This window comes from Physeter macrocephalus, unplaced genomic scaffold (assembly GCF_002837175.3).
Source record: "Physeter macrocephalus isolate SW-GA unplaced genomic scaffold, ASM283717v5 random_1175, whole genome shotgun sequence".
Classification (NCBI taxonomy): Eukaryota; Metazoa; Chordata; class Mammalia; order Artiodactyla; family Physeteridae; genus Physeter; species Physeter macrocephalus.
The window spans coordinates 1-14,027 of record NW_021146467.1 but is presented as its reverse complement, the minus strand read 5'-3'; the positions used below and the strand labels follow the sequence as shown (position 1 = coordinate 14,027).

At 61.7% G+C, this 14,027-nt stretch overlaps 1 long non-coding RNA gene across 1 annotated transcript; it reads left to right on the top strand.

Moving 5' to 3' along the window:
* Positions 1 to 323: 323 nt before the first annotated feature.
* Positions 324 to 4,996, top strand: LOC114485370 (uncharacterized). Its single transcript, XR_003678834.2, has 3 exons — positions 324 to 431; positions 1,871 to 1,977; positions 2,653 to 4,996. It is a non-coding gene; the product is annotated as an uncharacterized lncRNA (long non-coding RNA).
* The last annotated feature ends 9,031 nt before the right edge of the window (positions 4,997 to 14,027 follow it).

Genomic DNA, 14,027 nt, shown 5'->3' with positions numbered 1-14,027 from the left:
AGATGGGAATTTGTCTCTCATTTTCCAGGGGAGGGGCTCTCAGGCCTGGGCACCTGTCAGCAGGTTGGAGCAGGGCCAACCAGGATATCTGGCCGTGGCTGCCCCTCTGGAGGTCAAAAAAGTCCTGGGTGGGGGAGGAAGGTGGGTCAAGGGCTCAGGCCACTCCGCCCTGGCTCGGCCACTCCTGGTGACTCAGTGAGTGTGGTCAGCAGGAAGGGGCCATCCCGGGTCACAGTTCTGGGACCCTGATAAAGCCATCCTGAGCAGAAGGGACACTGGGGCCCTCTTTACAGAACTACAGAGCCCAGCAATACATTGGCTTCCAGGGGTGAAGAAGAGAGAAGAGAGGACAAGTGGTTCTGGAGGACTTCCTGGAGGAGGCGGGGTAGAGATTTGCAAAGTCAACAAAGGAGGAAGCTTTCAAGAACACTGTAAGTGCCAAGGCACGGGGGGCGGGGGGGGACGACCTGCAGGGTACCCTGGCGAGAGGAAGGTCCTGGCTGGAGTGGACACGGCAGGCGGAGCATTGGTAGGGTGAGGGTTAGGGTGAGGGTTAGGTGGGGTGGTGGGGCAGGCCGGGCAGGGAGCCAGGATCCAGGCAGGGGGGTGTGAGCTCCAGCACCAGGCCAGTGGGGGACACGGGACAAGGCCACTGAACGAGGGAAGGACGGGGCAGGAGGGGCACGGGGGAATCTGGAGGCCGAGAGCAGGACCATCCACCCCGGCTCCACTGGAGAAGCAGAGGCCCCTGCCTCTCGGCCGCCTGGGTCTCTCCCTCCCTTCCACGGTCTGACGCTCTTTTCTGCTGGTTGTCATGAGTAGCAGGGCATTTGCTCCTGGGGAGGTAGCAGCCTGGGGGTGAAGAGGCCCAGGGAGGGGTCTCAGTAGCACGGTTTGCTGAGATTCCCACCCAAATAAAACACGGAGAAAGGCCCAAGCAGCGCAGCAAATAGTTGTTCATAATTTGAAGGTCTGCGTTTATTGTCTGTAACAAAAAAACACCCTCGATGCAATATAATCTTCCTAGTCACGAGGCAGTTATAGGGTTGAATAACATTGTGCATTACAGGTGGGAGCTTTGGCGGGCGTCTCTCTGCCATGATGGACCCCGCGATGCATACATAGCTGTGCTTGAAGCTAATGTAGCGACTCACCTGAAGTGGGGTCCTTCCGGAATGTGAAGTCTCCACCAGGTGGACCTTCTGACCCCACCTCCACCCTCATACTGGCAGGGCGGGCACTGGGCAGGCCTGGGCCGTTCCCATGCCCTCCGCCTGGCAAAGACACGTGCCTCTATGGAAGCGGATGCAGAAAGACCGCACAAGTGGGTCCACAATGAAATTCAAATGATTTATTTATTTATTTATTTATTTATTTTTTTTTTTGCGGTACGCGGGCCTCTCACTGTCGTGGCCTCTCCCGTTGCGGAGCACAGGCTCCGGACGCGCAGGCTCAGCGGCCATGGCTCACGGGCCCAGCCGCTCCGCGGCATGTGGGATCCTCCCGGACCGGGGCTCGAACCCGCGTCCCCTGCATCGGCAGGCGGACTCTCAACCACTGCGCCGCCGGGGAAGCCCTCAAATGATTTTTATAGGGAAATTCTGGGCAGCCGAGGCCTGGGTCTGGACAGTGTTGGGCTCTGCGGGCGCCGGAGGACCTGGCACGTCCTTTCCCGCAGTTTCGGCAACGCCTGTGCCGTGGAGCCCCCAGCACGGAGGGGGGCTTCTCCTCACTCTGCTGTCTGCCTTTCCTGGAACTTAGGGTGCCCCGGGTGTCCTCAGATGGTGTCCTTAGGGCTCAGGGCTCTAAGGGAGGGCGGGGAAGTCCAGACTCCATCTTTTTCTACTCAAAACCTAATCTCTATCTCCAGGCTCTCTGAGCAATTTCCAGCTGGTGGCTTCTAAAGAGAACATGACACCGCCCGCATCTGCCTGCCCAGACGCCTGAGTTATCACCGGCGGAATAAGCCAGATCCAAGTAAGTGCTTGTGAATGAGGGTCTCTGTTCTCCTGGGCCCAAAACTCCCATCACCGCCGCCAGAAGGGCAGCCTGGGCTGGGACGGTAAACGCGTGTCACTCCGTGTGATTTATCTGTGAATCTGTAATCCCAGGGAGAGCCTCCCCCATCCACCAGCGTTTTGGGAGAATGCCCGGGGCCTGTGCAGGGGAGTCAGATTCCCCAGCAGCTGCCTTCAAAGGCCGCAGATACTCTAGAAAAGACAAAGATGGAATTGAAACTCCGAGAGTCGCCTTGCTGGGGAGCCACAAAGAGTGAGGAACAGTGGGGAGGTTCGTGGCCCCGAGTCGGCCCTTCACAATTTGCCTGGCCCAGCCAGCAGGCGTTTGCACCGAGCTGGACGGTGTCCCGGCCCCGCGAGGCCGACATCTCAGTTCACATCAGAGGTCAGCAAGGCAGTGCTGTCGGAGCACGGAGATCCTGCCATGACGGTGGCAGCTTGAGGGGAGGGCCTGCGCACCCCCAACGCGGCACTGAGCGCTGTGAGAGGTGCAGAAAGCTGATAAAGTGACCCAGGGAAAGGTCAGCAGGCGGCCATGCAGAGTCCAGAGCCTTCGGCTCTGCTCCAAAGGGGCTCTCCCCGCCTAGGGTGGAATTACAACTTTGAGGACAGGAAACGGTTTGACCCTCCGTAGGCTCTTGCTACCAAAGACCCTCCCAGTGGCCCATGCCCTCCTCTCAGCTGACAAGCTTAATCCCCCATGAAGCTCTGCCTTCCAGGACGTTTGGACGTCTCTGAGCTGAGTCTCTTCCTGGGACCACTCTGACCTCATGATTCTCTTCTTTGGTAAGCCAGCTGTCAGCCCACACCTGGACCGCACTGCATAATCATCTTCACCTGGCCATAGCGTCTAACAGATCACAACAGCTCACACAGCCAGTCTGTAACCAAGCCTGTCCTCCTTAACTAACTTCAGCAAAATCCTTTCTCATGCGAAACAGTGAAACCAGCCTACTTTGTTGCAACATGTTTTCATCTGAGATATGGTGTCAATTGTCATTAGGTGGAAACGGGCATCTTGGGAAGTCCAAAAAGGAAGAACACGGGCAGTTTCAAATGACACCACTGATACATATGCGAAATGCACCAACATAGACGTGAACATAGGATTTTAAGTGTTCTTCAGATAAAGCACGCTAGCTAAACTATGTTGTTTTCAGATACCATGTCTGATGGTCCCTTTTCCAGGCCAGACCACCGGACTGGGGTGTCAAGTCTCGTGTGGCAGCGGGGGAGCTTCCTGTTTCCGACGACATGGAGAAAGTTTCTGTGTCTCTCTCTTCACCTCTCTTCTGATCTCAGGAGGAGACACACTTTCCCCAAAGTGAGATGTCCATAGAGCCAGTCGAAGTCCATGGAGAGAGGGGGTGTGTCCGCACCAGCTCCTCCATTTCAGTTCTTGCGGGGAGGGGCTCCAAACCCTACGCCAGAGGACAATGATTGACCATAAAATGTGAAGCGCCTGCTCTGAGCCCCCTAGAGCTGCCGGGACAGGCAGCAGAGGGGAGCCAGCGGGACCTGCGTTCGTGCTTTCTTTCCCTTTTAATGACTTCCTCTGCAGACAAAGCCCCACCGGGATAGAACTTACCCAGTTCAGAATGTCCCAGGACACTTTATCAGGCTGCCCTTGTTCTCAAAGGCTGCTGTGCTCTGCGGGTGACCTCTTGGGCCTCCCCCCACGCCTCCTAGCTCCTCCAAGGCGAGGACAGAGTCTCCCGACCCCACAGTGCTGGTGGCCAGGGTCCGAGCTAGATCTTGGACCCCTTGACATCCGGGGCTGCCCCCGTGGCAGGCTGCACAGCACGTGGTCCCAGGGCGCACAGGTGTTCCCCGGGTCCCTCAAGATGTCTGAGCTCGGGGTTATAGCCTTGAGCACCAGAGATCTGCGTTTTGCATTAATACACCTGAAACGTTCGTTCCCGATTTACCTTTCAAATTGTGCCTGTAGCCGAGTCCTGTGGGAGGGTCCCTGGTGCAGACACGGCCCAACAAGACAAGGCTCCTCGGGGGCCTCGGGGCCAGTGTTTCCCCCCAGGGCGGATGAGGGCCTCTGTGGCCTTTGGGCAATGGAGGCAATGCCCCAAAGGGAGCTGGATCCTTCCACCCTCTCGTTTCTCTGTGCCGGTCACATCCAAGAAAACATCTTGTTAGTGACAGCCCATCTCCAGCACCTGTCTGACACCCACCAGTGTCCCCTCACAAACAAGGAAAGAGCAGGTCTAAGGCTCAGGGGCCCTTCGCAGGCAGCAGTATTCGGCTAAAATCAAATACCACTTTCTCTTTTATCTATTTTTTATGGTAACCTCTCTATGGTAATGACACAGATTTACCTTTTTAAAACTAAACTCACTCTTTTAGTAAAATACATAAATTGTTCAGAGGGAAAAAAAGTGTAAATAATGGCTTCAAGGAATAAAATCCAAAATGAAGTTTGGAAACACCAAGTCTGATCCTGCTTCTGACATTTGAAATGCTTTCACAGTATCAGCATCAGAAGATCGGCTAGTTCTGCTCACACACCTCCCGTGATGGGGAGCTCACTACCTACAAAAGGCATCTCCATTCGGCTCTCCTGGGAAATGCTGCTCCCAGCAATTTCCACACTGAGCCCAGGTCTGCAGGGCAGCTCAATTCCCTGTCCTCATGGGGAAATCTTCGTGGAGCGGGCACCTGTCCACTCCCAGCAGCCTCCTCTGCCAGGCAGAACAGCCGACTCCCCAGCAGTTCCTCATCCTCTTGGAGGGAACTTCTCCATCCAGGAACAACAGTTGCTGGTTTTTCACTCTTTTTTTTTTTTTTGCGGTACGCGGGCCTCTCACTGTCGTGGCCTCTCCCGTTGCGGAGCACAGGCTCCGGACGCGCAGGCTCAGCGGCCACGGCTCACGGGCCCAGCCGCTCCGCGGCATGTGGGATCCTCCCGGACCGGGGCGCGAACCCAGTTCCCCTGCATCGGCAGGCGGACTCTCAACCACTGCGCCACCAGGGAAGCCCTGGTTTTTTACTCTTAAAGGGCAGTGCCAGGAGCGGAGACCAGTCTTCTAGGAGTAACTGGATCTCGCCCCAGCTTCCAGGACTGGAGGCGTGGAGGTGGCCGGGAGCCCTGCAGACATCACCAGGGACTCCCAGGACCAGATGTGAGTGGGCAAAAGCCCAGCACTGAAGGAAGAGCATTTCACAATTAACTGTGTGAGCGGGACATTCTCCCATAAGCCCCAGCACCTCCTTCTCTGGCTCTGACTCCCCACCCCCGCACAGGAAGAGGCCAGCCTCTTGCATCTCCTTTGTGGTTTCATGGGCTTTACCAGGCTAAGGTCACACTGGTCATTACTCCCTTACCCAACTTATCTCAGGATTCAAATACACACACACACACACACACACACACACACACACGGTTGACTTTTGTAGGCTTCTTTATAAAATAAATTGATTTTAAGGAAAATAAAAAGGAAAAATTGTGGCGTGTTATTGTGATCAGCTATTAATATGTCACTTCTTGGCAGCTCTTATGAGCCCTTACATAGGCCAACCTCTGGCCCTGTTTTATTTCATTCAATGCTTTCAACAGCCCTTTAAGGAAGCTCCATCATCACTCCTCTTTCACAGATGAGGAAACTGAGGCTCAGAGGAATTAAGCACTGTGTTCAAGGTCACACAGCAGGAATGTTGGGAGGATTCAAACAGGCCCCCCTGTTGAGGGCAGTGTGTCTGGTGCCTCCCCCGCTCCTGACATCAGCGCTGACGTCAAAAGAGGATCGTTTTACTGAAAAGGCAACAGACGGAAAACAGTGGATTCCCCAGGGGAAGGTGCTGGCCTCACCATGCGCCCAGGGCACGTCCCCAAACCCGCATTCCCAACTCCCACGGGCGCCTGGGCCCACCAGAGCGGCCGCTCCCAGGTGGGCGTCCCAGCCCGGACCTGGGTCCAGACCGCTCCTGCGCCTCTGCCCCGGCCCCCACCTGGCCACAGGTGGCCTTGCCGAAGGGGTAGTGCGGGAAACTCCCTCCCTCCCACGTCCTCTCCCAAGGTCTCGGCCCTACACGCCCTGCTTCAATTCCGAGTCAGCTCGAAACTGAGTAGTCGCGCGGCCTGGAGAGCACGCTTCACCGCTCGGCTCTCGGTTTCCCAGCCTGTAGCTCGGAGATCGGGGTCTCCTGGGGTTGGGAGGAATTAGTCAGCGAAGGCGCGCGCCGGCGCCCGTGCGGCGGCGACCTGGGGGATGGAGGGGCGTCCCAGCCCCCGCCCCTCCTCCCTTCGCCCCGTCGGGTCTCGCGCCCCCTCCTCCCTGCTCCGGCCCCGGGCCCCGCCCCTCGCCAGCTCCCTCCCCAGCCGCGCACTCAGGCCTCTGTCACCGCTCAGTGGGCGGGCCCGGGGGGGCGGGCCCTGGGGGGCGGGGCGGCCCCAGCCCTCTCGGCACAGCCATTGGCCGGAGTAGGTGAGGCCGGGCAGCCTCCTCCCCGCGGCGGGGCGGGCCCGGGAGCGGATGAATGAAGCCGGAGTGGGCGCAGAGCAGCAGCCAGAGCTTGGTTCGCAGCGCGGCGGCTGGGCCCTCTGGACGGTGAGTGCTCGGGGCAGCGTGGGCCGCGGAGGGTCAGGGCACCTTCGTGGGCGCGCCGCCCAGGTGCGCCGGGCCCAGACCTGCTGATGGCAGGAGCGCGGCAGGTGCCCTCAGACGTTGGGCGGGGACCAGGGGATCGGGGAGGCCGCGCGGGGCGGGACTCGGGGCGCCGGCAGTGCGCCCCAAGCCCCTCCGCGGCCGGGAGGGCGGGACCGAGCGCGGACCAGCACCCCACACCCCGCCTGCCTCCAGGGAATCGGCTGCACAATGCGCCCCCTCTAGCTGCCGGCTCCCCAGGCGGGGAGCTTCCGAGGAGGCGGGCCGTGGGGGAGGGGACGGATGGTGGCTGGGGTCAGGCGGGGGTGGAGGGAGCGGCCAGGGCTAGTGGCCGGGGCAGGTGGCCGGGCGCGCACGCGGGCGCAAGCCACGAGAGTCGCACCAGGGACAGATGAGCCTCCCGGAGCTGCAGGCCTGAGGCGGGGCCCCCACCTGCGGCGGATGCCGCTGCCGCTGAGTCAAGGAGGAAATCGTCTTGAACAGAAGTTTCTCGCGGGCGGCAGGGCTTTGTTCGCGCCAGCCGCGCTCCAGACACCTCGGGGAGGGGAGCGCGGGCGGAGCCGGCCCCGCGGGCCGAGCTACTGGGTGGGCGCGAGGGACTGGTCCCAGCCTGGGCGATACGGGCCACGCCCCTGTCCCCGCCCCGCGACGCGAGGTCCCCGCGTGGGGCGCAGAGCCGGCGCTGGAAGACCGGGCGCCCCTGGGTGCAGGCGGAGGCTGAGGGAGGATGGAAACGAGGGGCCCACCCTCTGCACCCAGTGGGCACACTTGGCCGCCGACGGGAAAACCTAGGCAGATGCTGAGATTTCCAACCCGGAGGAGCAAGCCTGGGCGCTGTGGAATCGGGGGGGGGGGGTGGGGCCGGCCCCGCGGGCCGAGCTACTGGGTGGGCGCGAGGGACTGGTCCCAGCCTGGGCGATACGGGCCACGCCCCTGTCCCCGCCCCGCGACGCGAGGTCCCCGCGTGGGGCGCAGAGCCGGCGCTGGAAGACCGGGCGCCCCTGGGTGCAGGCGGAGGCTGAGGGAGGATGGAAACGAGGGGCCCACCCTCTGCACCCAGTGGGCACACTTGGCCGCCGACGGGAAAACCTAGGCAGATGCTGAGATTTCCAACCCGGAGGAGCAAGCCTGGGCGCTGTGGAATCGGGGGGGGGGGGGGGGGGGAGGAGCCCATCAGGCAGCGGGGTGCAGGCCGCATCCGCCATGTGGGTGCCCGGAGGCCCCTGCTGCCAAGGTCAGACTTGGTGATGGGGCCGGTTTCTGTCTGGAGCCGCTAGGAGCTGCAGTAGTTTTCCACAGTGAAGGAACCAGCTTCCTAGTGGCCGCTTTTCGCGGCGCTTTGGGGAACTTGGGTTTCCTCTGTCTAATCAGAAACGGGCTCCAGGGAGCTGGTGGGGCGGTGAACCGTGAGCACGGTGGTGCTGTGAGGTTTTCTCTGCGCAGCCTGGGGCAGATGGACTTCAGAGGAGAGAAAGCACTTGGTTTTAGCCGGGTTGGAGGGTGACTCTAACACCGGCAGTCAGCATAATGACCACAGGCGTCTTTATTGGTCGCTTAGGACGTGCAGGCCCTGTGTTGCGTGCTTTGAGCAGCAGCTCATTGAATCCCTACCACCACCCACGAGGGAGCTACTATCGCTCCCATTCCACAGATGAGTAAACCGAGGCACTTGTCCAAAGTCACACCGGCAGAACGTGGTGGAGAGGTCTGAATCACATGTGTGTGATTCCAGACGTTTTTCAGCTCTGTTCCCGGGGGAGAAGGAAGCCCAGGAGGGCCAGGCCTGACACAGAGCAGGGTGTCTTTTGCTGCCCACCGAAAGATGGGTGGCACCTAAGGAGACAAGAGCATTTGGCCAGGATAGTCCAGGCCTGTGGGATGCAGGGAGGATGCCTCTGGGCCGCCACAGCCCAGCTTTCCCACGTGCTGCTGGAGGGAGGGAAGGGAGAGGCCTCTTGGTTGGACCCCCGCGGCCCTGACTGCCCTGAATCAGGACCCGTCCTGCTGGGCAGGGCTGGCAGACATTGCCTGGCAATTCTTCACGGGGCCGCTTCCCTCCCGGGCGGCTATGACCTAATGCATGGTTCCTTGGGTGTAGTCCCTGCAGCAGGTGCTGGGCACATCCCAGCCCCGGCCTGCCCCGCCGCTGTGGTGAGGAGGCTGGGAGCCTGGAGGGCAGGATGAGGGCCGTGTGAATGAGGTCTTGGGGCTGGCGTCCGGTCCTGTTGGAGTGCCCGATTCCGAGCAACTCGACTTGCAGGGCCAGCAGGTAGTGGGACAGAGCCTGGCGCTCTCCATCTGGATGGAGCTGTGCCGGTGCAGAGGGCCCGGCAGGGGACCCGGAGGACTTGCCCTGGCCATACTCCCGCTTCCTCCGTTGTCTCCTCCAACTGGGGAGTGGACGGAGACCGCGCCAGTATTCCCTCCCGAGCCTCCCGTCCTCAGGCGTGGCAAAGAGCCCACTGCCCGCTTATGGGGGGACATATGCAATAATGCTCAGGGCTCTTGGCCGCTTTAGTTCCTGGACATTCAGCTGCTGTGTGGCCTCGGTGTGGTCGTGGGGGGCACGGGCGTCCACATCAGGGCAGGACCCCCGTCTTCACCACGGCAGGTAATCGGACAGGCCTGCCGGGATCCCGCCCCAGCAGCGGGAGGGGGGGCCCCAGCTCAGGCCTCAGGTGACCGGGTGGAGCCAGGCCCTGCCGCGGGGGAGGGGGACCGGCCTAGCAGGCTGCTCGTGGGGACTCTTCCTGCCATTGCCCCGGCTCAGCCTTCAGCCCCCTGTCCTCAGACACCCCTGCTGCCCTTGGCCACGGCGCAGCCCCCTTCCCGCAGCAGTACCCAGAATTAGCCCCTTGGACCACATTTCCAGGGGCGGGGAGATGCATTCACGAACCCACATGGCCCTTACGAGAGCTGCTCACTCACGGTGTGGCCGCCGAGGCCACTGAGGTCCCAGCACCAGGCCGGCTGGGACCGCTTACCTGGGTTCAGAGTCGCGGGCTCCCGGGCTGGGGGCTTGCAGCAGGTCCTCTCCGCCCATGCTGCTGGGCGCCACACAAGCACCCCCACCACGGGGGCCGCCGTTCCTCCGTGGCATTTTTAGCCAGCAAGCCTTGGGAGTACCTGAGGCATTGCCCTTCCACCCAAAACACAGAAGGCTCAGGATCGCTGGGCTGAGGGCCACGCCCCCTCCCCACCCCAGCTTGCTCAGGGCCCTGCCTCTCGGTAGATGCTGTGGGCCTGGTACTTGGACCCAAGGGCCTAAGGGGCCACCTGGGAGTGGCAGAGTCCAGCCTGCGCCAGGGCAGGCCCCTCACGTGGACAGAACCTCCCCCGGCACCCCCAAACCCGTGAGGGCCTCTGCAAGTCTGCTCACCCCACGCTCCCACACACCGGGCTCGGGCCGTGGAGGCAGGGTGGAAGTAGGAACATCCGTGCTGAGACAGCAGGACACTCCCTGAGGGACAGGTCCTTCCGGGTCTCCCTCAGACAGTCCTTCATTGTGGCCTCCATGCAAAGCAGCCGGCTTCCTGCCCACTCACCTGTGTGTGGCCATCAGGTATGCAGATTAGGGTGCGCCAGCCCTGCGGTGGCCGCCCAGGTCCTGCCACCCGGTGCTTGCTCCATAAATAGCTTTGAGTCTCAGCTTCAGGAATGGAAGGCCCCCTCCACTCACCCGCTCGGAGGACGAGAGAGCAGGTTGGGTTTGGGAGGCGAGGGGAGAGAGCGGCCTGCAGGGTCCCAGGGGTCGTGGGGTGCTGAAGGTGCAGGGATGGGAGGCGGGGAGGCAGGAGCACGGCCGAGGGGGCCGTGTGACTGTGGCTGGCGGCCTCGGGGCGGTCAGGTCGAGGCATCTGCTTGCTGGATCCCAAGGCAGAGGAGAAATGAAGCCTGTGGTTCTTCCCTGGCTGCCAAGCTCCCAGCACGGCCAGGACAGAGCCCGGGAGCACCCCTGGCGTGGGGACGGGCCCCACCTGGCTCACCCTCAGCCTCAGGCCCCCCCTGGGGCATTTGCTCCAGCTGCAGCCAGACTGTCCCGCGGGAACCCAGGCCGAGGAGGCCCAGGGGCCCAGGGGCCGCCACCTGAGGCTTAACATGTTACTCTGGGTAATCCTGTACCCTTCCCACCCGCTACGCTTTGCGGACAGCCTTCGACTAGGAGAGAAGTAAATGGCTGCATCAGACCCGAGGAGAGAAGCAGGCAGAGCCAAGCATGTGACTAGGAAAACCATCTCAGTCCTTGACTGACACCAGGATCTCAGTTCTCACGGATGGAGCTACGGCGAGCCACCCAAGTGGGGCCACTGACCTCCTACAGTACAGCTGTGGGGGGTTGGGGCGGGGGGCTTGTGAGGCTGCGAGGAGGAGGGGGAGGCAAAGTGGGGGAGGGGGCCTGGAGCTCCTCGGCACAGACACCTCTGGGCTCAGCTGACGGTCCAGGCCAGCTTGGGAGTCGGAAGAAACCTATGGTTTCCTGCTGAGATAGCCGTGCACACACACAAAAGTACGCTCACACGCGTGCACACGCGTACGCACCCTCACGCGCCCAGCTGAAGCCCCAGGTGCAGAGCTGCTGGCCTGAGGCCCCAGGGTACACATTATCCTTCCTGCCAATCAGCTTGCCGAATCCTGCAGGCTCTGACCCTCCCCAGGGGACAGGGAAGGAAGGCCTCTGGCAGTGGGGCATACTCCCACGGTCCCCTCCACCTGCTACTGATCTGCTGCCGCCCGGCCAGGGACGGGCCGGGAGGGTGGGACAAGATTCCCCCTTGAGAGGGGGCTCCCTGGGGAGAGCTGCGTGCCTCCTGCGTAGCCGAGGAGGACAGTCTCTTCCCTGTACAAGGAGGGGATTCTCCAAGGCCAGGAGAGCTGTCAAAGGCTTCATCAGAGCCATCCCCGGCCTCAGACGTCTCTCCGTGAGAATGAAGGCAGAGAACACCAGGGCGGGCCTGCCTGAGGGTTGAGCGGGTGCTCCAGGGCCGCCAGCCCCCTGCTGCCCCAGTTTGGGGGTCACATGGCTGGAGCACCCCGGAGACTTTGTCCTAGGGCAGCGGTCCAGCACAGGGCCCGGGGGAGGGTGCCCGGCTCAGGGGTGAAAGTTACCTCCCTAACGTGGCTGCGTCCGTGGTGGGGGATTTCACGGGTCTGCCGTGCGCGGGAGGGGGCTCAGCGGGGCCGGGCCCACGGGACGGGTGTCGATGTGATGGTGGCAGCGCCCTGTCAGATGCCCTGCCCTGCAGCCCGGCTCCCGGGCCTTGGTCGGCCCCAAGCTGTTTGTGTCCTGCTGCCACCGGCTCTCGGCAGCTTGTGCTGTTTGGATTTGCAGCTGGGACAGTTTGCTGCTGGCTCGGGACAGCCTTAGGTGTGGCATCTGTGAGCTCCTGTGGACAGGACGGTGTCCCGCGGTCCTCAAACCCGCCGCCCAGCACAGGCCTCGCACAGGCAGGTGTTGGCACAGGACTACCTGCTGCATGAGTCAGGGGTCTCCGGAGAAACCCAGCCAATAGCAGATAGGTGGCTATAAAGAGAGACTAATTATAGGAGCTCAGCCCATGTGACTTTGTAAGATACGTGGTCGGCAAGCTGCAGACCCAGCAGAGATGAAGCCGTGGATGCCGTCTGAAAGCCAGCAGCCTCAAGACCCAGAAAGAGCGATGATGTTTCTGCGTGAGTGAAGGCAGGAAAAATCCGGGTCCCAGTTCAAAGGCAGCCCTGCGGGGCAGTTCAGGGAAGGGTCAGCCTTTCCGTTCTATTCCGTCCTTCAACTCATTGGATGAGGCCCATGGGCTCTAAAGATACCGATTCAAGTGCTAATTGATTCCAGAAGCGCCCTCACAGCTGCACCTGGAATGTTGGCCCAATGTCTGGGCACCCTGGGACCCACCAAACCGACAGGTAGAATCTATAATTATTCTGCTCTTGGCTCTGAGATCATGGACCCGGCGCCGGACTCTGAGGCATGGGCTCCGCGGAGGGGAGGGAGGAGACGCCGGGATTTAGATGGCGTCGGGGTCTCTCAGGTGAGGATACCTGTGCGCTGGACCTGGAACGCTGGCGGGAGCTGGCCCGTCCTTCCTGTGGTGCAGTCTCCACCTAGCTTGGCTGCAGTCACCAGGGCCTCCCTCAATCATCAGCCAAGCCTGAGAATTCAGGTCCGGGAAGAGGCGCCACACCTTGGATCAGGCCTCAGCGGCAGGTGGGAAGCAGATACACTTTTTTGCTAAAACGATTTCCAAGCGGAGAGAAAGCGTAGGCCACGTACGCACACTCACAGTACCCAGAAGAGGAATCGGTGGGGAGGCCTGACTTCCTCCCCAAGCCCAGCCGTGGTGTCCACTCCTTGGGGGAGCCAGCTGGCCTCTAAGTGGTGCTGCCACTGGAATCTGCAGCCCCTGTCACCCTCCCACCAGCTTGACCACAGGGACCTGAGACAGAGAGACAAAAGGTAGTGGCCTCAGGGCCACCAGCCGGGCCTTAATGGGGGTTGGCCACCTGCAGGAAGTCATCAGCCATGAAGTCCCCTTCTCCTGGCTGAGCCCCGCGGGGGGTCAACTCTGGCCATCTCAGAAGCATGTCCAGGAAAGAAATCACCCTGAGTGGCCTAGGTTGCACCCCCAGGCCCCAGCAGCATTGTCGTGAGGGCACTGATGACCGGGAGACGAAGACAGAGCAGCTGGCCCTGCCCACCCGGTCCACATCTGAGCCTGCGTCCTGGACTCCGCCATGGCGGCTGAGACGCCCTCGTGCTGGAGCCGGCAGCTCCCGCAGGCCCGTTTATGCAGCGGACCTTGGCCGTGAGATTCAGTCCTCCAGCTGCACACACAGCAAAGTGTCCTTTAAGTCCGGGGCAGGCGTCAACATGACCGTCTGTGTCCATTTCTGGAGCTGTCTCCCGACACCGGGCACGCCCAGCACGCGCCGCCCGGACACAGCCGCGTGAGATCTGGGTACAAACTCAGGAATCTCCCCCTGAAGACCCGAGAACGTGGGACCGTCCCCGTGGCTGTGAGATTCCAGGTGTTACACAGCCCCGGACCCAGGATCCGGCGCTGCCTGCCGACGGAGGGGACATTCCAGACACGCTGGCTCCACGTCGCAGGTGTTTCTGTCGGCCCCCCCCGCCCCCCCCCTCCCCGTCCCCCGCCGCACCTCACACCTCAGCGCCTGCGTCATGGGAGGGCCCAGCCTCCTTTCTGATCAAGACGCTGCTGATAAGGGTGAACGCCTTCCGACGGGAACACGGCAGGTAGAGCAGAATCTGGGCTTAGTAAGAGATTGGGTAGACGCTGTCATTGCGCTGCCTCGAAGCGGGGCAGGGAGGGGGGCAGGGGCGTGCCGTCTGCACTCAGGCTGCTGCGTCCTGGCCAACACAGCCGCTCTTGACGGACCC